Source organism: Amblyomma americanum, chromosome 5 (genome assembly GCF_052857255.1).
Source record: "Amblyomma americanum isolate KBUSLIRL-KWMA chromosome 5, ASM5285725v1, whole genome shotgun sequence".
Classification (NCBI taxonomy): domain Eukaryota; kingdom Metazoa; phylum Arthropoda; class Arachnida; order Ixodida; family Ixodidae; genus Amblyomma; species Amblyomma americanum.
The window spans coordinates 71,642,007-71,668,732 of record NC_135501.1 but is presented as its reverse complement, the minus strand read 5'-3'; the positions used below and the strand labels follow the sequence as shown (position 1 = coordinate 71,668,732).

The following is a 26,726-nucleotide window of genomic DNA, read 5'->3' as shown; positions in this document are numbered from 1 at the left end:
TCTTTCTCTGTAGGCAACCTATGCTAAATTTTGCCGTGTCAATTGCCGCGCGATAACACGTAGGACAGCGCGAGCGGCAAGCATTTTTTTGGCACTCCCCGCAGTGCTTTTCACCGGCGCTTGGCTTCGTTTAGATGCTTGAGCATCCGCCCACAGTCGAAGTGCCACGTGGCGTGCGTCAGATCACTGGGCTAGGCGGAGAGCAAATAGGCACGGAATGTTATCGGCCAAACCCACGCCTGTCATTGATCAGAATGTGCTCACACGGTTATCGCGACGCAAGCCGCTGACGGCAGCAGTTTCTAGGCGCACAGTGGAAAACATCCAGCGGCCCTTCTTTCTGAGTGCAAACCAAGAGCTGTTATTTGCGAACACACATCCGGGAAAAGTTCGTGGCGCTCCAGTCTGCGAAAGACACCATCCAGAGGCGTTGGCAGATGAATGGCGGTTCTTGCGATAGCGATTTCAGGGCCGTGGCGGAGTGTTTTCACAAGCAGTGCCACGCGCCGTCCATCTTCGACCTTGATTGCTCTAGGCACAAGGTCATTCCTTCTTACGTGATCGTTTTGGCTGGATAAATACGCGCTCCAGGTAATCAGCCATTTCGAATAGTTCTCGTGCGCTTGAAAGAAAGACGCTGAAAGAAGGCATCAATAAGCAACACTGCAATCAACATCTCTTGGCAAATTACTTCCTTTTTCCGTGAGATACAGTTAAACCAGTCAATTAAGGTGTCATAATATCCCAGCGACAGTTTATTCATCCTTAATGACAGTATATTCAGCTATTGTATTGAGAACGTGTGCGCCTACGTTCTTTGAATTAAGTGTTGTGGAAGCCTATTCGAAGTATATTGTCATCTAAAGTAACGATACGTTCCATACTCGGTGAAAGCTTTGAAATTGCACAATGTCGCGGTTTATGCAGTTCGACAGTGTTCCGGGTACAGTTGTTTTGTAGTGTTCTTTGTTGATACAAGTAGTGACATTCGACCGTTTCTCCGCACAGTTCACAGAGCAAAGCTTATCCCTGAATAGCTTTCGTCGGCAAAAGAAAACTAGGACAAGTGGTGCCGTCGGAGATAAGAACAAGTATGGTGGAGCTCTTGTCTCGAGCCAGGGCGTTTTTGTGAAGTGGGGTCCTGTTCACATTATCCATCAAGTGCTCCTGAACGCATAGCCTTCACGTGTGTATAAAAAAGTGTACTCGATAAGCGAAGAGAAACAGCTGGCTGAACATCGCAGCAGCCGATATAGTTATGCTGTCATAACTTTCGAGCGTTTTTTTTTATATTCGTTATTACGGATGAAATCAGAAAGCCACGTTGCAGCATCATTGACACATTTCGTTTTTGTTGAGAGCATACTGCCGTTTCATAATTCAAAGATACGGATACAGATTAAAACGAATCATCAGTGCTTTAGGAAACATACTTAAAACGTGCGCTGAGTTCAAGAGAAGCACGCACTAAAAAAGGACACATCACTAAGACATAGTAAGCGCAAAAAAATAGTGCATGCAAGAAGATAAAAATGTAATCAGATTATACATTAGTAGATCAAATTGACACAAAAAAAACGGTTACCAGTTTGATGGCAAAGAAAATGCTGAAGTCAAGGCCCAAAAATTTTTAGGCGTGTGGTTTGAAGAAAGCTTATCGTGGAATTCTCATTTTAACAGCCTCATAGCTGACTTAAGTAAAAGAATTGGCTCCCTCTTTAAGATTTGTCCACTCATCCCTCAATGGTTACGAACTGTACTTTATTACTCACTCCTTTACTCCAAGCTTTCCTACTGTGTTTTAGTCTGGGGTACCACTACAAGTCACAGTTACAAAAGATTAATTACCCTGCAAAAAAAAGTGTTAAGAATATTTGAGCAATATCACGGCCCACCGGAACTACTGCGGAGAAGGCCGCTTTTCCTGAAATACAAGATGCTAAAGGCCAATCAAATTTATTATTTCAAATTGTTTCAGTACATAAAAAAAGCGAATCTTTGCAGTGTACAAAAATCTAATGCAGCTCCAGCATACACACTCCGTATGGAAACATTACGGCCGCCAAAAATACGAACGAATTATGGACGACAACATATTGAATATCAAACAGCTAACCTTCTAAATAAAATACAACAATTAGCAGGTCTACTTGCTAATGTCTCCAAAAACACGCTTAGAGCTCTGCTGCAGGAAAATGACTTAGAACTCACATAATCGGCCATGTTTCTATCCCTAATTGCTATTTTTTAGGAGTGCATTATCGTTTTGTATATTGCTTTTGTTTTGTTATTATGATGTTGCTATTTTGTTGTTGCTAAGCTTGTAACAACCATGTTCAGAATTTAGTAATATTTGCAATCTTTGTGCCGAGTATTTTGTGTCCGCATGTACGAATTATTGTTTGTTGTATATTGTTATGTTCTTCGTTACATGATTTATTTACCTTTTTTTCCCCTTCGTATTTCCCCCAGAAGACTTTGGTGTGAAACTTTTTTAAAGCTATGTTTAGCGTTTGTGCCAGACTGAATGGGTGGCAAGAGCCATCGTCAGGCGTTTCGCCTTGTGCTCTCGCTCCTCTTTCTGCATCAGAAAGAAACAAATAAATCAAATCAAATCAAAACACCAATGTGCAAGTTTGCTTGCATGAAATCTCTTAAAAACTCATTGCAGTGAGGCGTCAAGAACTGAACAAAAAAAAATAATGCTTGCTGTACCTTCAATATAGGATATCTCACGCTTCCTTAACAAATAGTTATATTCAGAAATTCTACTTGTAGCGTATTTTTCATCTTTATTTTTTTAATGCTCTGCAGTGTTAAAAATCAACCGCATGGGAAGTAAGAGGACTAATGATTCTCCTACAAAGCTAATCTCTCAACGCAGCTGTAGGATTCCTTTTCTGTTTTCTGCTTTGTTTCTCTGTGAAACCGTTTAGACGAGCAGGCCCGCTGATTTCTCAACGTAACAATGCTACCTTTCTCACTAGTATCACCTTGAGTTCCAACCTGCCATATCTAACTGGTTTCTGACACACCTGATAAGGACAAGAATAACGAGAAGACTAACATAGTTCATTAATGTATCACATATCAAAGGTTAACTTCATGCACATTAAACATCTAATTATTGTTTCAAATGCCGGCTAAAGTGAATAGTTGCAGATTGAACATGGTAGAACAGAGATCTATTTGCACAGTTTTCTCTGGGAAGGTTCGCATGGAACAGTCCTACGTGTCTTAGATTCATTCGTCTCATAGGGTGTAAAGCCCCTTTGGAGGACCATTTAGATGAATTTCGTCTGCACACACAATGAGGATAAGCTTCGTGTTTCATTCTCCGTGCTTTCTGAAGATAATTTATCTTGATTTATCTAGACATCACATGGTCACGAAAGAGAAGTTGCAACATTTCGTCATATCCATGGCAATACTGCCCGTCATATAAGGCAAAAACAAAATTATCAGCATTGTTCTATTATTAAAATTGTTAGGAGAAATAATGATGCAGTACAACGCATATCTCAGGTGGTGCAAATCTCAAGCTGGTGAGTGTAGAGATGTGGAGAGACGCGTAACCGATCGCTGGTCTGAAGTATGGCCGATACAGTACGCAGAAGTGTACGCGTAAAACCTGGGTACGCTAGCCTAAAAAAGCTTTTATGTGTCGCCCGTGTAATCTTTCCGCGCGTGGAACCTTCCGTCCACCACTTCTAACGGCGCTTTCCAAAAGCCTAGTGCTTGTGTCCACATCTCAAAGATAAAGGTACCTCAAGCATAGGGAAACGCACCACGTTGCCTTTTCGTAGCTGCAGTGATGCCAGTTGACGTTTTGGATGACCATAGATAAGAGCTGTGTAGATGGCGGTCGGTACTCCTGCATTTAAAAAAAAAATGTTCATTTATTCTACTTATGCGTCATAGTTACTGCTTAAATACTTATAACAAAAAGCCTCTGTGAATGCCACTGGTTCGATTAACTGATTATCGGGAAGATGTCTCCTCGTCTACATAGCTCTTCGTTACGTATTCTATACCCAGCAGCAATAACGTTCTAAGCATGTGGAGTTGCTTTCATTTCCTAGTGGCATGTTTTCTCCAGACCGGTTTATTGACGCCCACGTCTTCGACAATACGTAACTTTACCGCCAGAGTAGACAGAGATAGAGAGAAAATTGTAGATGAAGAAGGCTTATAAAGTGTTAAATCGTCAGCGTTGAAAACTTGCAGACTTTGAAACAGCGGTCGTCAGCAGGAATTAACGCACTAGATAAGTTCTAAGGTTGCGTTTTGATGCGCGGCATTGTGGAAGATGTATTTTGTTGGCAACACTATGATTTTGTTCCTCCTCTAACCTGTTTGCTTTTCAGCTGTTTTTTTTTTGTTCACTTTCGTTCTCTAGTTCAGAATGTAGAGCGATTACAGCTTTCGCGCTCTTAAGAATATCACGGCCAAGCACGCTACAGCCTGGAAAAGTGTTGAATTCCCGAGTTTCACTTACCCTGTATTAACGCGAGCCAGAGTTCCTGATATGATTTTGCTCTTGCCGCAGAAAACACGAAAAGCAGCAGCCAGTTGCTGACCGCGTTTTATATTTTTATATTTCGTGCTGGACCTAAGTAAAAGAGGCGATTAACGGCATAAAAATCAAGATAAAGAGTGGAACCTGATATGTAATTGCCAACTGAAAAAAAAAAAAACTGAAATCTGGGATTGCAAAGAAAAAACAAGACTCGCTTCAGAGAGTTGCCCGGTCGTGGGAATCTAGTCGACTACGCCTCCATGAAGTTTCTTCGTGGAAGGCCTTTGCAGTCTTCTTGAAGAACTACTACCCAAGCACACCTGAAATGGTGTCGTTCTGAGTGACGTGAGACATACGTCATTGGCGGACAGGTCAAAGTGATATTGACGAGATGCTGATTTTGGTCTGTGTAGATCGATTACCGCATTCTAACGGGAAAAAATCCAGAAACAAAATACACTGGTCGACATCTCCGACCGATTTGGCAAGTAAACTGCGGTACATCAACTGCTTTTTGGGAATCGATCACAGAGTTTAGATATGTCGCTATGTGCTTCAATAACGCTGATGACGGAGATCTCTTTTTCTTTTTGTGTAGCCGTCACGATTTCCTGGCAACAAAAATTATATGCGCATTTATATGGGCAGCAACAAAACGTCTTTTGCTGCCTCACAAATGTCAGCATGACCAAAAAAATCAATAGAATTTACTTTTGTCAGGAACAAAATTGGATTGTGTAGTGCTCACTGTCCATTTGAAGATAAAAATTTGTCGCGATCGACAGTAATTCGACGCGGGGCACTAAATGCGAACCGCACTGCTATAGGATTCTTACTACAGCGGCGTTCGGTTCTCAAGGATTTGGCACGCTGTGCTGGCTGTGGGCTTGTTAATGATGCACTAAAGGTTATTCTGAGTTGGTCGTTTTACCGCAGGAGCTAGACCTTAACGCTCGGAGAATGATTAGAAATTGAGAATTATTGTCTGAGCAGGTGAATTTTCTATTAAATTAGATTAAACGTTCCGGCTTCCGCCTTTTTTTATTTGAACTTACCTCGGAGAGTAGGAGATGTCAACAAACGCGCAGAGTGCCTTTAAGCCAGTCGAGTGGAGGCTTCGATTTCACTTTTATTTTGTTTTGTTTTTTGGTTTCCCCGAATGAATAGTTTGGGTCGCACACAACACAGCCGCACATTAGGCTCACACAAATAAAAATACGCGTGAACTCTTTCCTTTCGCAGATCATTCCGCATATTACTGCTTATCACACCTTCGTTGGCAGAGCGCCAAGCCTCCATGCTACTAGCTGAAAGGAGTGTATTTTCACACGTTGGTTGATTCTTAATGCTCTCGGTGGCCAGTTAAAAAAAACGGGCAGAAGCCGGGCCGTTTAATCCAATTTAATAAAAAAATCTTCAACTGAGGGCAATAATTCGAAGTTTAGAAGAATGCTAAGAGCGCGTAGATTCAGTTCGCGAGGTATAATGGCGAGTTCAGAATCCTCTTCACACTTCACAGCGCCTTTAATGTCACTGGTGGCAAGATCGCTCCCTATCCGTCGCCTACGTGGTTGATAGCTGCGATAAACCGCAAAAAGCGCAGGAGGGCAGAGTGCGCAGCAGTGTGGTTTAAGCTAAGTTATTAGTCGCATAGGCTTACTTGTCCTTCTTCCGTGCTGTGTTGCTGCGGTCCTTCGCGTCTATTATGTTTTACGTACTGGCTAACAATCAACGTCTAACATCCTCGGAAAATTTCTTTAGAATATTGCAACAACTGTTAAGGAAATATTTCAAGTAATGGTCCATTCTTCGGATATATAGCAAGAGCTTTCTTTTCAAGTGTTTACAGCGACCGCATTGAACACTTAAGGGTACCATAAAAAGCCAATGGGAAAATTATTGTTAACAGCAAGACGTTAATATAAAAAAATGCGTGACTTGCGTTTGATGATCTGCGGATATATTTCTTGTTATAGCCAAATCTTACACTGTAAGAAAAAGTAGCATCTCTAAATGGTTTTACGTTGAAAAATGCTTTTGTCCAGAATTGTCGGCTATGGTATATTACTATCTTCTGCTGAGATACTATTTCCTGTGGCGAGCAAGTCCAGGCGAAAGTCGCAGGTGCCGCCACGCATAGCGGACAGGGATGCGCTTAGCAGAATTCGTTCAGAAAGTTAGTGAGAAGCGGGAAGAGAGCGCGATCATTAAAAGCCGTCCACACTTGCAGATGCAGCGAGGGGGTGTGCGCCATAATCGCCTCTGCGAAATCGTTTTAAAGCGTGGTGTTTGAAGGTAATCCAGTTATAACTCCACTCCTTCATTATACGTTCTGCATTGCAGAGTTGCAACGCCTGGTGATTATATTCTTTCTGGTTCTTTCCCAATAATTGATGATCAGCGTTTTCTTCCTGTGCTTTATTCCTGCATAGGCGTCTTATGAGATGTGTGCCAGAATGCATTCCTCTGATTCCCCCGAAAACCGTTGATTTCGAAGAGGAGTAAGCAATCTTGCCTTTCGTGCTCTCGGCCTGGCTGATATTGAGGTAGTCCTTTTTTTTCTCACGTGTGCCATGAAAGCGTGCCTGGCCTCTTGATGAAAAAAAAATTCAGTAAATAATCGTACAAACGTGCTTCAATATTCCATCGCGGATATATTACCACTCCTATATCACAGATTTCCTGCCGGAACTGACAGCCATGTGATATTAATCTTGGCTATTATTACCGCGTGGTATATATGTAATAAAACAACCATGTAAACTTACAGCATGAGAAAAAACTGAGGAACTAAATTTATTTTGATCAAAAAATATTCCCCAGCAAAAAAAAAAAAATGAAAGAATTTTCGAAACAACTGCATTGGGAAAATATGACAAAGCAAGCAACTCTCTGCTTACATGTCGACGGGAGGTTAACAGTTCTTGGCTTTCGCTGTAGTTTCATTGCGTGTCGATTTTAATTTCAGGTAATGATTACGACTCTTGTGAGTACAATAAAGCTGATCCGCTTAGTCTAACTAAGGCCTAGGTGAGAACGGAACTCGCATTCGACCGAAATGAGAGATATATAAAAAAGGCTATCTTGAAAACAAAATATATTATCTTGCCACCCAGTGTCTGCAGAGCACGTGCGGTACGTTAAAGAAAGGGTTGCGAGACGAAGCCTGGAAAGGTGCAATGTCGCTATCAGGGCCTAAAAGGGTCACGTCCGCGCAGCGAAACATGTTCTCCTGGTTCTGCGGTGACCGTGCTGTGGACACATGGGGAGACTCAGCGCTGCAGTGTTTCCGACCTGCCGGCGCCATCGAGAATTTTAATCACCGTCGTCCGTTCGTTGAACTCTGCAGGCGCATTCCATGGGTATAGAAACGAAAAAATATATACTGTTTTTGATACTGGACCATGCGATTTGGATTTTTCTTTTTTAGCGACGAGCGAAAAGAGCGAGCAAGCTTAGCTGTATACAGAGGGAAAGTAGATGCTTACAACAAAATCCTTTTACCCTCAGAGAGTGCTGCCTGTTCACTTAAACACAGGAAGAGTTCGCTTACTTAATGAGTGAATCGACCAGACGAGCGAGGTTATCAGCGAATTAGCGAATGCCTCTAGCTGCACTGAGCCTGAACGGAACAGTAGATGTTTCCTGCAAATCCTGTATACCGCTTTCCGCATTATTATAATGCCTGTTTGGCTTGTTAGAACGTTTCGCTCGCCATGGTCGGTAGGCCAGAAATCCTCAATTTTATACACCCTTGAGGCGACACCGGAAACCTTTGCTCAAAAATCTTTTGATTGTTCGAAATATACGGAACTGTTGTATGAAGGCATTTAAACACTGTTTTCTTTGGAATGAAATACGTTCATGAAGCAATGTCGAAATATATATCGCAAAAGTGATATAAAGTGTAATCAAATACCTAGCGTACACACATCATATGCTTATGGAGCATACTTCCAAAAAGGTTTGTGGAGCATACTTCCATACGCTATTTATGCATAAATAGCGAATGGGTGGTAGTTTGCATCTGCCGTATACTATGTGGGTACTTTTGGAGCCTGCTCTCAGTTTAATTTTTTTTCTCTCCAATGCTGTGCCAATGATGTGCCGGCCACTAACGGTCTCGAGGGGAGCGCGCGCTTTTCTTAGGGCCTTCGCAATGAGGTCTGTTTCCGCCTCCCGCCGCAGCTATGTGGGGTCGCCACTGCCCCACCGCTCCACCGCCGTTCACGCGGAAGGAGAACGCGCGCTCGCTCCCAGTTCGTCCCGCGTCAGTGGTAGCAGTCAAGCCTTTATATTTTGCCTCTTATGCTTTATGCAAAGACCACGTAGTCAGCCAGTTGAGTTTCCCCCTTCCGGTGGCGATGAGAGGAAACTACTTGATGATGAAATCGGGGTTTCTTGATGACCCGGTGGTTCTACTCGCAAACATTCACATTACTCAAGGAAAGGAGAAGGTTAACTATTTATTTACAACATAGGTAAAAAAACGAGAAGAAACAAAGCAAGGAGAAAACTATTTACATGACTAAATCGTGGATCAGACGAATTCAGCCCCCGCTCAACCCAGAGCGCTTGGTTTTAAACCCTCTGTCTCCGCCCTTAGCGGGGACAGCAACCAATAATATAACAAACGACACCCCTCACCAATCAGTGGTCAGGGAAAGGAAAATAAGGTTTCCGCCAACTAATCACAGATTGGGGAAAGAATTCTGATTAAAACATTTGGGAAGGAGGTTTGAAATAACTACACAAACAACACAAATGCGACTTCCGTTCCCCACGCCACCCACGGCACCACAGACGCTAGAAACATGTGCCGACGAGGCGATGACTCAGGTTGTTGACAGCAACAAAGAGAAGACAGTCGTTACAGGAATAGTGGGTTTCCGGTCACCCGGCTAATACTCGGCCGTATCTCGTGCGCCCTCGAAACCTCGTTGGCTTCAGGCCTCTTAAGACGGGCTGTGCCCGTGACGGCGCGGCGTAAACGAGGACGTCGGCCGCACAAAGGGGAGGCAGGGACGGGACGGGCCCCTTTGTTGGGGACTTCCGCCCCACTGGAGCGGCCTTCCCTGCGGACACAATATCAACGAGTTCGCGGAAAGGTCAGCGAACTCCACACCTCCCAACCAAGAATGTCACGTGGACACTTGCTGTCAGTGTGACATTAAAGTCCGGCCACAAGGTTCCAAGCAGCACTGCGCACACACATACACAGCCTCAATTCGTTCCGTGCACACAAGGTTAGGACACCAATCTGCACGTTCCAGAACCTGCCATGTCCGTTCTCTGACGGCTAACTGCCAAACTAGCCTTCACTTCCACCCGTGACTACCGCAGTAAGCTAACTAGTTACCCTAAAAAAAATTACACCTACTATTTAATCACTCGTTTGCGGCTATAGCAGAGGAAACTGACACAAACACACATCAAAGCATTATCCTAATGTCATTGTTCCTGGCATTCTAGACGAGAGAGCGCATCAGCGCACTTGTTTAGTGACCCTTTAATATGCACGACCTCTAGGTCATACTTTTGTAATGCAAGGGACCAACGCATCAACCGCGCACTAGTGGGCGCTGAACGGGTCAGGTACGTGAGCGGGTTGTGGTCTGTTGCGACCTTCACTTTAACCCCAAATAACCAAGTATCCAGTTTCCCCAGTGCCCACACGACTGCAAAAGCTTCTCTTTCGATTGCCGACCATTTGGTCTGAGCAGGGGTCAATTTCTTGCTCAGAAATGCAATCGGCTTCTGTTCCCCCTCAACAGACTGCGACAGACATGCTCCTATTGCCACCTCCGAGGCATCCGTTGTGAGAAGGAACTCCTGGTTTTGATCAGGTGCGACCAGCTCCGGCAACAACGCCAGTACCCTTTTCACCTCACCAAACGCTTCCTCGGCCTTCTCATTCCAGGGAATGACATTCGGGACCCGCCTGCTGGTGAGATCCGTCAATGGGCAAACTACCTTTGAATACTCCGGTACATATTCTCGGTAGTAGTTAAAGAGGCCCAATACGCTACGCAGCTCCTTCTTTGTTTTGGTTGCTTTCAGTTTTGTGATCGCGCTTACTCTCTCTGGGTCGGGAGCATGCTTGCCTGATCCTACTACATGGCCTAGGTTTTTTACCGTTCTCTGCGCAAACTTGCATTTCGCAGCGTTTGCCGTTAAGCCTACTTCTCTCAGAGTCTCAAGTACTGCCTGTAGGTGTTTGATGTGCTCCTCCCAGGTTGCCGAAAAGATGGCGATGTCGTCAATGTATGCCATTGCATAGGAGGAATGTTCTTGTAGGATTCCGTTCATAATCCTCTGAAAAGTTGCTGCCGAGTTTCGCAACCCGTACGGCATTACCTTCCATGCATAGAGTCCTTGAGGTGTTGCAAACGCGGTAAGACGCGGCGACTGTTTGTCTAAGGCGATCTGCCAGTATCCGCGAGTCATGTCCAATACCGATATGTAGCTGGCACTTGCCACTTCGTAGAGCATCTCAGTCATATTAGCCATAGGGAAGCTGTCTGATTCAGTAACTGCATTCAATTTTCGGAAATCAATACACATCCTTACTGACCCATCCTTTTTGGCTACGCATACAACTGGATGTGCGTACGAGCTGTCAACTGGATAGACGAAGTCCCATTCTAGTAGTTGTGCTACCTGACGCTCTATCTCCTTTCTGAATGTGAAAGGTACCTTATACAGTTGTGACCTTTCTTGCTTGGTGTTGGGAAGCAGCGTTATTTTGTGGCAGCCCACTTTGCATCGACCTGGCCGCTCGGAGAAAACTTCAGATGCCCCCGTTATGACTTCACCAAGCTCAAGTCTTTGTTGCTGCGTCAACGCTTTATCTGAAATCTCGAACTTTAGGGATTGGTTCCGCATTCCGCGATGTGGAGTCTCATACACCTCACCAAACTCGCTGTCCGAGTCGAAGACAACTCCCACATTCTGTGTTCGTGCTACGTAGGGTCGCAGCCTATTTGCATGCACCCATCTGCTTCCCTCGTCAGTGTCAAGAATATAGCTGTTATCTCTCTTCCTTTCCTTTATAACAGCTGGTCCGCGCCACTTCGGCTGTAGTTTACCCACCTGGCCGCTTTCTAGTATGATGACTTTATCCCTTTCTCGGAACTCTTTTGGTCTGGCCCTAAGGTTGTATTTGGCTGCATACGACCTCTGTATGGCCTCTGCTCTTTCGTCAACCCTTTTCGCGGCGTCATTCATCCGTTCCCTCAGCTCGAGCAGATAATGAGCGGCTGGTTTATTCAGTCCCGTCGGCGGAGTCCACTCACCAGTCCACGTTTTGTGGATGATATTGAGTGGTCCATGTGGCGCCCGCCCGAACATTAGTTCAAATGGTGATTTGCCCGTTACGTCATGCGGTACCTCCCTGTACGCCCAAAGCATGCATGGAATGTGCCGGTCCCATTCTCTCTGATGATCATGTACGACATGTCGAAGCATAGCCTTAAACGTTCCGTTCCACCTTTCCACAATCCCGTTACTCTGAGGGTGTTCCGGAGTGGAAAACCGCATCTGCACCCCCAGCCTCTGCATGAATTCTTGAGTTAGTTTGGACACAAAGTTGGTTCCTTGGTCACAGCAAATAAGTTCAGGAGTTCCATACCTAGTAAAAACCTCTATTAGTGCCTGGCATGTAGCCTTGGCTGTCAGATTTTTTAGTGGTATCACTTCTGCCCATCTCGTACACAAATCAACGACGCTCAGCGCATAGCGGTGTCCCCGTGCTGACCCGGGCTCAAGTGGTCCTATACAATCGAGGAACACTACCTGAAAAGGTGTCTCTGGTCTAGTTAGCGGTGTTATCGGCACTCGATCTCGAACAGTCGTACGTGAAAACACTTGGCACGTATGACAGCTGCGGCAGTGCTCCTTCACGTCAATTACCATCGTTGGCCAAAAGAACGCACTTCTAAGCCTCTGCTTGGTTTTCTTTTCTGAAAAATGCCCTCCACTTGGTCTGTCGTGCGCCAGTTCGAGCACTTCGCGTCTTCGCGGTTCTGGCAGCACTAGCTGTTTGTATAACCTTCCATCAATCTTTTCTTCATGGAAAAGCATCTCCTCCTGCACTACCATCCAATGACTACCTTCTCTTGCCTGTCTCCACGCTTCTCTCAACGATAGATCGTCTCGCTGCTCCAGTTTGAAGTCTCGAACCCTCGACGTAGTTTCTGCCACTACTTCTTCCTGACCTACTGCAAAAGCTGGCACAACTATTGGCTCCGCATTCTCGTTTTCCTCAAACTCGAGTGTAATCTCTGTTTTGTCCTCTTCCAATCCATGTGCCGTGTTTACCTCTCGTTCAAGAACAGCGCTCTCTTCAGCCACTGCCACCTGCTGCTTTTCCATCCCTTCTAGAATTGCATGCGTTTAGGGTGTGAGCAACGCACCTACACCTTCGGCTAGTTCTGCGGTGACTGCACATAGTATTGGCAACTGCTGATTGACTGTTTCTCCGTTCGGTACTAAAGACATAGGCACATATATTAAGTCTGCCTCCACGATCTGTCCAAAAGCACCCCTCAGTTTTATTTTACCGGAACAGTCATTTCGACACGATAGAGGCACCGTCTCTGCCCTCAACACTGTAATCTCCGCCCCTGAATCTATACAAGCTTCTGCCTGGTTATCTCCGAGTTGTAACCTTACCCTGGTAAGAGAGTGAGATTTACTCAATTGCTCAAGTTTAGCCGTCCTCTCCAGTTCGGATTCTAGCTTATCAGGAACCAACATTTGAGCTCGTGCTACTAGCTTGCTCGAGTCCTTCTTAGACTCTGTTGCGTCCTGTCTTTGCTGTGCACTTGGGCAGTGAATAGAGATGTGCCCATATTTCTTGCAGCGAAAGCACTTCGCCCCTGCGTGTCGATTTTTACCTCCGGAGTTAGGGCTTAGGATTGTCGTCTGTCTTTCCCGTTTCTCCCCACCTAATGTGGTGGTTTAACACCTTCGAACCGCTCCCTCGGTTTGCCTACCCGTCGACTTTCCTCGAACGTCTCCGCTAATCCGGCAATCTCATCGGCCGTAAGCCAGTTCCGGTTCTCATTTTGCATGACATATGTCCTCACTTCGTCTGGCAGCACTTGTTTGAAACGATCTGCTATCATTAAGTCTTTCAAATCCTCCAGACTTTCAACCTCTCGGCTATTCACATAGTACATGAACATTGTCTCGAGCTTGGTCGCTACCTTATGCCACGAGTCACCTTGCTCCTTACGTACCGCCATGAACAATCGTTTGTACTCATTCGGAGTCATTTTGAGCTCTTTTAGAACCCTTTCCTTAAGCTCCTCGTATGGCATTACCGTTCCGTTGGACTCGCTAGCCCAAATGCCCTCATTTTCTCAGTCAGAAATGGCAATAGGATAGCCCCGCAACTTTCTTTAGGAATCTTAAGGGTCTCTATCATTGTGTCTACACTTCTGAACCATGCGGGCACCAATGGGTCCTTTTCTGGCATAGGAGCCAGCACCGCTCTCAGTTCTTTTGCGTACTCGCCCAACTTTGGACCTGACCGCTGTCCATGCTGCGCATCCAGTTGCGGTGGAAGTTGCCTTTGCGTCAATTTTATTTTTTCCAGATCAATTTGGAGCTTCAATTTTTCAATTTCGAACATTTGAACCTTCTGCTCTTTTTCCATTAGCAAAGCTTGCGTCATATTTCCCAGTGCCCGTTCTGTCGTTAGCACCGACTCTGATGACACGAGTTGCTCAACAGGCTCTAGACCATTCCCCCCTGCAGCATCCATCTCTGCATCAGTCATTATAGCGCTACCCTATAGCGAACGACTACTACACAGACATGGCAGTTTTGGAGAAAGCAAACAGGTGTCCTACCTCTTTCGATGCTCCGACGACCGCAGCGCTGTCAATCTCAGCGTGATGACAGCGGGCTCCCGGGAAGGTATAGACGCCCACGAGTTGATCCTGGTCCCTCAGCAGCTCACTGCCTCGGACCTCGCTTGACTTGGTCGCTTGGTTCTCAACCTTTTCGATGTGGACGCTGGGTTCTTTTTCAGCTGCTCGCTTACTCGACCCCCGATGGCTTGTCGTTGCCCGGCTCCTTCAGCTCCTCGCTGACTTGAGCCTCCGACGTCCTCTTGGACTCGACCCGTGACCTGAAGCTCTCGACGTCGTCTTTCGACGCAGCTTCACGTTTTCTTCTTTAGGACAAACAGCTTGTCCACCGACTTGTTCTTCTCACCTTCCGTCCAATGACTTGTGTAGAAAGAAGTTGCGATCCTGTGTCGACTGCGCCAGTTGAGTTTCCCCCTTCCGGTGGCGTTGAGAGGAAACTACTTGATGATGAAATCGGGGTTTCTTGATGACCCGGTGGTTCTACTCACAAACATTCACATTACTCAAGGAAAGGAGAAGGTTAACTATTTATTTACAACATAGGTAAAAAACGAGAAGAAACAAAGCAAGGAGAAAACTATTTACATGACTAAATCGTGGATCAGACGAATTCAGCCCCCGCTCAACCCAGAGCGCTTGGTTTTAAACCCTCTGTCTCCGCCCTTAGCGGGGACAGCAACCAATAAGATAACAAACGACACCCCTCACCAATCAGTGGTCAGGGAAAGGAAAATAAGGTTTCCGCCAACTAATCACAGATTGGGGAAAGAGTTCTGATTAAAACATTTGGGAAGGAGGTTTCAAATAACTACACAAACAACACAAATGCGACTTCCGTTCCCCACGCCACCCACGGCACCACAGACGCTAGAAACATGTGCCGACGAGGCGATGACTCAGGTTGTTGACAGCAACAAAGAGAAGACAGTCGTTAAGGGAAGTAGACAGTCGTTACAGGAATAGTGGGTTTCCGGTCACCCGGCTAATACTCGGCCGTATCTCGTGCGCCCTCGAAACTTCGTTGGCTTCAGGCCTCTTAAGACGGGCTATGCCCGTGACGGCGCGGCGTAAACGAGGACGTCTGCCGCACAAAGGGGAGGCAGGGACGGGACGGGCCCCTTTGTTGGGGACTTCCGGTCCCACTGGAGCGGCCTTCCCTGCGGACACAATATCAACGAGTTCGCGGAAAGGTCAGCGAACTCCACACAGCCCCTTTGCCATGGCTGAAATCTGTAACAATGGAACAACGTTAGCCTGCTCTCTCCTTTTGCCCGACTGTGTTTCGAACAAATGCATTGAGCACAGACGTCAACACGTTCTATCCTTATATTTGGCTAAATATCAAGGCTATCAGCCTCTGTAGTTTGTCTCCCGGCAGGTCTGAATGAGTGTGTAGAATGATATGCGGCATGTAATATTGGATGACAAGTTTCAAAGAGTAAAGGATTCTGCAGAGCAAAATATAGCTCCTGAAATTTCAAGCCCAGCAGCTTTAAGTTTGTACAACAGCGGCATTAGCAAGAATTCATTGTGCTACCCAGGAGAACGCGTCATGTTAGTCAGCAAAAGAACGGATATAGATGGAACCGAACCCTGGCCGCAGGAGCAGAGCTCGTTGCAAGCACGCGACGTCTAAGATTTCCTCTTGGAAAGGCATATTGAAGTTAAGCGGCGTCTCACGACCGCCCGTCCTACCCCGTGACAACGCAAAAATTAAATCACTTGTTTACAGTTACTGCGAGCATGAACTAACTGCCAGCAAAGCAAAATTAGTTCGCAACTGCGCTCTGTCTTAATGAAATCGGCCTTTACGAGTGAGCAGACTTATATGAGAGGCGGTGACTACCAGCTGTGCAGTATTCTCCTGCATTTCTGTAGCCTCTTCATCGGTTCTGATAAACCAATTGAGAGCATGAAATTTTCTCACGTCATTCAGGAAACGAAGCAGCACCCCAAAAAGAAGTTTTCCGCAACCTAACGGGGCTCCCCGTATAAATCTCACAGCAATGCGCGTTATACCAGATGGTTTAGCTTACAATGTAAGGAACTAAAAATTAAGATTTGCAATGCTTACATGTTAATAAAAGTCCCTGAATTTAAGAGAATAGAGGGCATTGGAACTGCATAATCTGGGATCTTTTACAAAAATATTTAAACCAAATATTTTTAGGTAGCTTTGGGACACGCCGCTGGTTGAATATAAGTGGAGAACAAGAAATGGCCCTAATGGTATCTGAAGTCACTCACTGGGCGCACATAATTTCTAAAATTGCAATACTCAGTACGCGTGAGTGTTTGTGGCAGCATGCGCAGCTTGTACTGGTTTCTTCTGTTACGTTCTAGTAAGATTAGACAGACCAGAATGGCAACAAGAAAGCTTGAGTCCAATTCGAGGACTGTTTATTGGGCGAACTCGTGTCCGCAAACAGAAAGTAGTTCGCGGTGCAGCGACAAAACAAGTGCTCGATCAAATAAGGTCAGAAGGGCGGTCGCTCTCGGCCTTCCAAAATTTAAAGGTCACAAGGAACTTGAAGCAGTACACGCGTAATGTGCTTATGACAATTTTGAACATAAAGAAAGACTTGCACGAGGCTACAGTCATTCCATAAAAATCTGATGGCTTCTCGTTTGACAAAAAAAAAAAGCGGAAAGGCCGCGTGCCATTGGCTTCGAGCAGAGAAGAATGCATTATAATGCTTCTTGACACTTTATCGCACATTAGTAGTTAGCATTCTTTTGAGCTGTCGATACAGGCCTCTCGTTTAAAGAGCTTGTGACGTACATGAGGGTGAAAATATATACATTCGGGACGTGTCCGAAAAGCGATATCGACGTAATTATATCTCCCAGAAATCAATTTATTCGACAGTTCAACGTTAGTGTACTTAAGTCTGACTTTCAATTCTAAACGTATCGTCTCCAGCCAGCAGCTACGGCGCTATCGGATTTACGGCTCACACGTAGTAGAGAATTTAATTCTCCGCGATATAGCACGTCTCCATGGGAGAAGCGCAAATATTTCATTCCGTGAGTTTTCATACTCGTCCCCTTAGCATTAACTTGTAATTTAATGACGGACCATGAGACATACGAGAGAAAGTGATCAGAGGGTTTCCTTGTGGATTTAAAAACACGAAGGCTCGACATAGTTCGGAGGAATGGGCGATTGATTCCCCATTTGAAATGTTTTTATCGAGCCAAGTTCGTGATGAGGTATCTGAGCGCATGTGGACTGTGTCGAAGATACGCAGAAGAGTGAATAGTTTGGATTTTTGGTTTCCGATCATATTGGCAGCAGGGCAAACACAGGGCGAAGCGAGAATACAACACAGGCGCCAACTGCAGCACAAGCGCTGACTGAGTCAGCGCCTGAGCTGTGTTCTCGCTCCGTCCTGTGATAGCGCTGTTCCCAACATGCAGATACGCAGCTTAAGCATTTGCATTCTGTTTTCTTTGATTTCGGTGCTGCGCTCACCATGAACCAGCTGGCTACAGTGCGCCGCCGGGGATGCAGGCGTGTAGATAGCGGCACCAGCGGTGGGGTCGTCGCGCCTCTAGCGGAGGTGGGCGGTATAACTCTTCGAGAAAAACTATCATTGCTTCCACGGCGAAAGCGAAGGCCGTATGAAAGAGCGCGTACACCCTTGGAGACCGGCTGTGGTTTAGCTATATTGAATCAGATGTTGACACAATATTTATAGATGCACTTATATAATAATAATAATCTTTATTTTGCCATCGTACATTTGGATGGGAGGACGGCGGGAAAAAAGCTGCTCGCAGGCAGCTTGACCAGCCCACAGCCCCTGTTTTTTTTCCTTTTTTTTTGGCAGGAGAAGCACAACAATACATCAGATCTGTACACAATTTGGCACAGTAGTCACAGTACAAACAACAGAATAACATGAAATCACAGAAAATGAAAGTATCCGAAATCATGAACTCTACATAAGGCGGAGATTTCTGTAAGGACATGAAAATAAATCAAACCCATCTAATTTGTAGGTGTTCAAAAGAGAGGGTAACGTGTAGGATAGGCGCTGTTTCCCGGTGTTCAGACGAGGAGTAGGAACTAACCCCCGTTCTGCATATCTAGTGGGGTATCGTGGCAAATTGGTTTGCAAGTTTGCAAGACCCTGTAAGCTATTCAGATTGTGTCTTAATTCTGTTTTGAGATTCACGCTGAGTCGGTATTTATATAAGTTGTATATACTAATTACCTTGGCATTGTGAAAAAGGTCTGCAGTGTGGGATCGGTGTGATGTATTATAAACATGACGTATGTAATTTTTCTGTAAAAGATGTATGCGCTGTAAAATAGACGGTGCTGCGGTTCCCCATACGAGTTGACAATAGTTAAGGTGCGAGTAAAAAAGTGAGTTATATAAAAGCAATTTGGTTCTCGTTGATAGCTGATATTTTAAACTGCCTACCAAGCCGGTGATTTGAGCTAACTTTGTTATGAGATAGTTTATGTGATCATTCCAAGACATATGGGAGGAGAAAATTTCTCCAAGACACTTGAAACTCTCCACAATTTCTACGTTACGGAAGTTTAGTACTATGGCATGATGTGGCGGGATGATTTTGTTTATTGGCCGAAAAAAGATTGCTTTGGTTTTCTGTTCATTTATACGCATGGAATTATTTGTTGCCCATTTTCCCAACGCTATCATTGTGTCGTTACATGCGGATATTATTTCTGAGATATTTTTTCCGGAGAAAAAGATGCTCGCATCATCCGCGTACATAATAAATGTTACTTCAGGGTTTATGTTTATAATATCATTAAGGTATAGATTAAACAGCAGTGGTCCTATTATACTACCTTGTGGTACACCAGCGTGGATAAATTTAATTGCAGAGCGGGCATTATTTAGCTGAACCACTTGCTTTCTCTGAGATAAATACGACCTTATTAGTTGTAAGGCAGTTCCGCGGATGCCATATCGCTCTAGTTTTAGCAACAGAATATTGTAATCCACAAAATCGAAGGCCTTTGAAAAATCGACAAATACACCAAGTGCCAGAAAGTTTTGTTCAAACTGTTCAAGAATAAATTCTTTTTGTGCAAGAAGTGCCAGTTCGGTTGATTTGTTTTTAGTAAAGCCATACTGATGTGAAGTAAGAAGATTGTATTTGTCAATGAATTTGGATAAGCGTATGTGCAAAATTTTTTCAAAGACCTTCGAAAACACAGGTAATATGGACACCGGTCTATAGTTGCTCAGATCATTTCGGTCACCTTTTTTATATATTACAGTTACTTTCCCTATCTGCCTCTTGGCCGGAAAGACTGCTGTTGTTAAACATGTATTAAATATGTTGGCAAGACCTGGAGCAATGATGTCGGCTACGTGTTTCACAGGCCGCACCTGAAGGTCATCGATATCTCGGGATGTACCATTTTTTAGGTTCTGGATTACAGATATTATTTCCTGGTCAGTTGCAGGTTGCATAAATATAGAGTCACTGTTCGGAGTACTCATGTACTCTAAAGCGTCGGACGAGCCGCTGCTCGTGGCAGTCCTACAAAAGAAAGTATTAAATGCATCGGCTAAATCATTTCCAGATAACTCTTGACCATTGACTTGTAGTTCCGAGGGTGCGGCAGGAATCTTGCGACGGTGTAGAAGCGTGTTTAGCCGAGACCAAAGTAAATCATGTCTGTCACGATCAACGTTCAGATAAGAAAGGAGGTATTCCTTTCTTGCGAACCTCAGTTTTTTGGTCAATTTATTTCTGTGTTGTTTAAAAGTGACCAAGTCAACTTGGGCTCGTGTACTTAGAAACCGTTGATACAGTTGGTCCCTAATTTTCATTTCATGTTTTAATTCTTGTGCTATCCATGGCTTCCGTATTTTACGACTTCTTCGAGGAGACTTCAACGGAAAATGAGCTGAATACAAGTTCTTAAATTGATCAAGAAATAAATTGTACGCTTCATTTGCATCACTTAATTGGCATTCATTTCTCCCGTCAAATTTTTGCACCTCCTCGCGGAACCCCTCAAGCGTAGCGTCTGTTATTATCTGGTGGTATATTTCCTCATTTTTTTCCTCTCTAGTCGACTACCGTTGAGACAGAGGAAAACAGGCAGGTGGTCGCTGATGTCATACGATATTACATCAGCTTTTGCAGCGTGTAGTTGCGCGTTTGTAATAAAAAGATCCAAAACTGAACTTGATTCAGTAGTGACTCTAGTCGGTTCAGTGATTACATTTACGAAACCATTTGAAGTGATAACTGTACTAAAATCTCTTGCATGTTGGGTATTAGAGCCCATATCTATATTGAAGTCTCCACCAGCAATTAGAACAAAATTGTTTTCAATGACAAAAGCTAGAAAAGAGTCATAGAATTCTAAGAACTTAGAAAAGCTGCCGTTCGGTGGGCGGTACCAGACAGAAAGTAATGTTTTGTCCGTATACAGTGTAAGCACTTCAAAGTCTACAGTCATCACACAATAACGATCAACAAGATGGCATTCAAAACTGTCCTGAACCAGTATAGAAACACCGCCCCCTCGGGCATCAATTCTATTCAGGTAAAATGTGTTGTAATGTTGCAGCCTGAAAACATCTTGATCATTTGTGCACAAGGTTTCGGTCAGCATGATTGTCGAAAATAAGAAATTAAACTCAGCAAACATCTCTTCTAAGGAAAACACCTTGTTCTTAACCGACCTGGCATTCAGATGTATGCATTTTACAGAAGTAGGTAATAACCGTGACACAACCGTGTTTAGCTCATGTGGCAAGTAAAATTGCATGGTCATTTCAGCCGATCAAAGTCCTCGGTACTCTTGACATGTATGGCTCCGGCCCCATCAGTTTTTCGCACCAGAATCTTGCCATTCACATGCCAGACATAGCGATAGTCCTTTTCTTTGGCCGCAGCCTTTATCGATCGAAGTAGTTCCCTATCGTGTCGAGTCATGTTTTCTTGAATGTACACACGTGGTGTACTGTCCTTCAGCTTACTTTTATTTGCCAACCACGCGTCCCTCGTCGTCTGCCTTGCAAATCGAGCTATTATACCGGGAACACTATCTGGTTTAGAAGGCAGCCGGTGGACGGAAACAACATCACATGGCGTGATGTGTGGGACCTCAAGTTTATCTGCAACGGCATTTAATGAAGCAATTAGATCCTCATTCGGTACCGCTGCAATTCCATGCACTTCCAGGTTTTGACGTCGACTTCTGAACTCGAGCTCACGCAGTTCTTGCTGGAGTTGCGCTTGTACGACTTCATTACTATCATCCACCTGTTCTAGCTCTGCGACTCTCGATTTCAGTGCCTTTATCTCGGTGTCTTGTTGGTCTATTTTCTTTTCAAATTAATCAAACTTATCAGACATAAAAGTGATGGCTTGTTCCATTTTCTGAACCGTTTCTTTCAGGGCAGGTAGGCATTCAATACTTTGTTTGATGGACATAAGAATAACCCTCATATCAGTGTCAGAAGCACCTTCTTCACCAGAACCGGAACCAGAACGGTGCTCAGCGCGGCACGCCTGACAACGCCAAGCTTTTCTAGCAGCATCATTTTTGCCTTTGTAGGATTTTTCTGTTAATCCGGCGCATTTACCGAAGTGGTATCTGTGTTCACATTCAGCGCACTTCACATTCGCTTCTTTAGCGGCAAAGTCCTTTTCACACGAAGGGCATTTGTCAGACATTGCACTAGCAGCGTCCTGGTTTCACATTACAGGTTCGCAAAGCACATATGGAACTAGTATGAACAATTGCATCTGGGGCAGCAGCAGCAGCGGAAGCCGTGTAAATCAAGAATAATTAAGGGAAATGAATTAGAGCATTTACCTGCAAATACATAGCGGTACGGTTACGATGTGTACACGGCGCTGCCGCTGCTGCCAAATGGCTTCCTGGACAAGCGACGGGGTTTATCTGCTGTTCGTTCTGCTGTGGCGCCTGCGCAGTCACAGTCCACCGCTGGGTCGGGCGAAGAAGGACGATGAATCTTGGAGGCGCTTGATAGCAGCACGGCTGTAGTTCGGCAGTTGCAGACGTTCGCCACGAGCAGGAACGGGAATCCGAGTGGGAGGGCAGCCGTGCGGCTGAGCAGCAACTGCAAATACGTAGCGGTACGGTTACGATGTGTACACGGCGCTGCCGCTGCTGCCAAATGGCTTCCTGGACAAGCGACGGGGTTTATCTGCTGTTCGTTCTGCTGTGGCGCCTGCGCAGTCACAGTCCACCGCTGGGTCGGGCGAAGAAGGACGATGAATCTTGGAGGCGCTTGATAGCAGCACGGCTGTAGTTCGGCAGTTGCAGACGTTCGCCACGAGCAGGAACGGGAATCCGAGCGGGAGGGCAGCCGTGCGGCTGAGCAGCAACTGCAAATACGTAGCGGTACGGTTACGATGTGTACACGGCGCTATGTGTACACGGCGCTGCCGCTGCTGCGCCGCTGCTGCCGCTGCTGATCGGTTTCCAAGATTAAGCATTCCTCTAGCCCCTAGTCGCTGGGCTTTGCGCCTCCGAGAATATTCATACTCCGTCGTGTACAAGTCAGGTCATTCGCCACCAGGACGCTGACTGTTTATCCCGATACCCTGTGGAACCACCTGACCTGGATGGCGACAAAGACCCAGCCCTTCCTCTTAGCTATCTCTGATCTCACCGATATCGCCAACGAACAGCGCCACGACTGATCTTTACGACCTATCTTTGACGGCCTCCGCTCTGCAAACCGATATCAGTCTCCAAAATTTTATGTGCTCCAGAATGGCATTTTGTATCGCCGTAACCTACGCTCCGATGGTCGTGCGCTGCTGCTCGTCATAGCCCAACGCCTACGCTCTTCTGTCCTTGAAGAATTGCACGATCTGCCGACAGCCGGCCACCTTCGAGTTTCCCGCCGTATGTACTCTCTGGTGGTTCACTGTTTTTTTTCGGCCTGGACTGTTTCGTTCCGTCAAGCGTTACTTTGCCGCTTGCGACCTGTGTCAACGTCGGAAAAGGCCCTTCACTTTGCCTGCCAATCTTCTACAACCCATCGATGTACCTTCGGAACCTTTTCACTGTGTTTGCCCCGACCTTCTTGGCCTTTTTCCCACATCCCTCTCCGGCAACAAGTGGATCGCTCTCGAAACTGATTATACGACTCGGTACGCAATCACGCGTGTTTACTTAACAGCTGCGCTACCGATGTCGCCGATTTTCTTCTTCAAGACGTCATTCTCCACCATGGCGCCCCTCGGTAACTGCTCACCGACCGTGGTCGTTATTTCCTGTCCCTAGTGGTTACTGGCATTCTTCGTTCGTGTGCCACGCAGCACCAGCTCGCGACAGCTTACCATCCACTATCCAACGGGCTTACAGAACGGTTGAACCGCATGCTCACCGACATTTTAGCAGTGCACGTCTCGCCAGGCCACCGAGATTGGGACGCAGCCTTGCCTTATGAGGCGTTCGCGTATAACTCTTTAGGGCATGACACAACAGGCTATTCTCCTTCCTACCATTTGTTTGGTAGGCACCCTACCTTGCCTTTGGACACACTAATGCCGCCTGCTTCAGTCCTCACCACTGCTTACGCCCGGCATGCTATCACCCAGGTCATGCTGGCGCCCCACATATCCGTAGTCGGCTCCATGCCTCTCAAGCTTCCCAGAAGTCCGCCTACGGCCGCCGTCACCGGGCCGTCGAATATAAGCCCGGATCACTCGTCCTTCTCTGAACGCTGTCACGCAGCGGCGGTCTCTCCGAGAAGCTCCTTTCTCACTACCGTTTCCCTTACCGTGTGTTACGCCGTGTCACAGACGTGAGCTATGAAACTGCTCCCACTGCGTCTTCGCCATTGTCCCTCCGGCCCCGCCACCGACGTCGTCCACGTATGCTGCCTTAAGCTTTATCACGACGCTCATACGTCGCCACCTTAACGCCGAGACGGCGTTTCAACAGCCGAAGGTCCTGAATCGGGTAGACGACGACGACGATATTGAGCGAGTGAGCAAGTGGACGGAGACAACGAAGTTCTTGCTGTGTTCTCAGTGCCGCTAGCAGCTGGTCGGTTCGCTTGTGTAAATAACTAAATATGTTCTTTCCTGCAACAATATATGAGGAGAGTTTCTCAGAATAAAATATCAGCTGTGAGCCAGCGCTCGTGTTACGCGTCTTTTCCGTGTGTTCCGTCTTCCCGCGCTGTTTCACTATGAATCTTGAGCCATTAAATTGTGCCATCACCGTCTGTCATGTCGCTCTGATTTATTCGGCTTGAAAATAACGTTAGAATACGCATTACAATCCCAAGACCGTTTCACTGATTGGTAGTTGGCGTTCAGAAACAGCGAATAGAATTTGTTTTGTAGCGGCTTGGCTCCTGCGTGGTGTTTTTATATTGGCATGCGAGGAAAGTTCGTGAAATACGAGGAAAATAGCCCTCCTGCGCATAACGAACCGCAGAAGGGCTGTTTTCATGAACTTAATGAAGCTCATGAAACCTTCATGAACTCCATGAACTAACGAAGGGTGTGCACTGATCGTGCCAACATGAGGGGCTGTCGCCAACTTAAGGCGAGCAGCGCAAGAATAAATAAAAGGTCACCTTGAACTCCAACACACCACCGTTTTCCATTCTGTTTTTGCTTGTACGAGGGCTGAGTGAATAAAAGCTTCGTGTTGGTTGGCTTTCGGTGCTTATAATAACCTGCCTATTATTAGGTGGCGTGCAATTACCTACTGAAAACGCCGGCGTGTGCTTTCCTTGTACGTTGCGAAGGTGGTCACGCACTTTCAGATCGATGCTGGTAGCGGCGCCAGCCGATAACGTCGACGTGGTAAGCACGCACGCTTTGTCGGTGAAAAACAAAGTTGTGATCGCTATAATAGCGCAAAAGTTCGTCACGTTGTTTTTCTCACTAAGTGACGACGTGAAGTGTGATTTCTTGTTCATAAAGCATTTTTGCTGTAACTGAAAAGATATGTCCGTGTGATCAGTGGCGGCGAATGATTATACTGCAAGCCCGATATTGCTTCCATGGGAAAGAGCAAATGAATGGCGCATGATTTTTTAAAATAAAACGAACTTTTGCTTTAGCTTGTGGGCACAAATTATATTTCGGAACAATTTTCTTGCCACCTTAAATTTCATGAAATCTACCACACAACACAAGGCGTTGGTTTGTTTCTTTTGCACCGTAATGCAGCCGCTGTGGTGAACGGGAGCACAATGTTTCGGCGCCCCGAAATTGATTATGAAATTGATTCCGATATACTGCAGCGTGGCCTAGTAATTGAGCATCCGCCTCGCATGCGGGAGGTGCGCAGTTCAATCCCCAGTGCCGCCGGGTGTCCACCGGTGATTCAATGAGCACACGCTTTTCTCTGCCTGGTGCTCGGCTTATTAATGATTAATTGCTTGGAAAATGGGTCTTTGACCCCACCTTGAGCAATTGAGCCAACGAAAATACCTTGTGCCATGGCGCTCTTTGGCCTTAGATGCCCTTGCGCCATAGAAGTCACTGTCATCATTGATTCCGACTTCGGCCGTTTCCGCTCTCGTGTTTTGCCCTCCATAATTCGAGCCTCGATGAAATTCAAAGCAAAAAAGGAACTCGCCATGGATTTAGCGATATTACTTTGAGTAACAAAGCAATGCAGACGTGCCTAACTGATTTTATCATATTATATAGCACTAAGCACTTTATTACTGAGTAAATGTCTGTCTTTAGCTTCAACCGGTAAAACTGACCTACATAAAACGCAACAACATTGCTTTATGTTCTCTTGAAAACGAACTTACATGGATTAGAAAAAAAATACCAGGCTGATGAAGCGCTGCAGGAAAGCCTGCCGCTATTTAAAAACAGGGGATTACTCAGGTAAAAAATATGATATTGAAGGCAGACTAACACAAGGTTTCCGGGCGTGTGAAAAGAGGTGAGTCCTGTAAGCAGGTAAGCAGGTAAATAAATTGTAACAGTTGAATCTTTAACTGTTCTGAATGGTTACCTCGGAGCAATCAGAGGTTTGTAGCTGGCCAAGTATAGTAGCCATAAAACGTGTTTAAAATTTTGGACACACCCATACTCCTGGCTCAGTGGCTCAGCAAATTTTGGTGAAATTGAGATCGATTAAGAATTAGAGCACCTGCGTTGAGCGCACCGCGTCGCTCAACAGCGTACGCCACATCGTGGTACTGCCCAGCGTCCGAAAAGCCGTCAAATTTTTCCGGATTTAGGAAGATATTATTTGGAATTGTAATTTCAAAACGCTTTGGCACCGTGCAACAAAATATACGTCATATGACTTTCTTACCCGTTGCTATTGGTCGATACGCTACTTCCTAACCGCACAAAGA

At 45.6% G+C, this 26,726-nt stretch overlaps 1 long non-coding RNA gene across 1 annotated transcript in view; it reads right to left on the bottom strand.

Moving 5' to 3' along the window:
• Positions 1-3,788: 3,788 nt before the first annotated feature.
• Positions 3,789-26,726, bottom strand: part of LOC144134779 (uncharacterized) — a 35,358-nt gene continuing 12,420 nt past the window's right edge. Inside the window, exon 3 of the long non-coding RNA XR_013315251.1 lies at positions 3,789-3,874. This is a non-coding gene — a long non-coding RNA (uncharacterized LOC144134779). The remainder of the gene's footprint in view (positions 3,875-26,726) is intronic.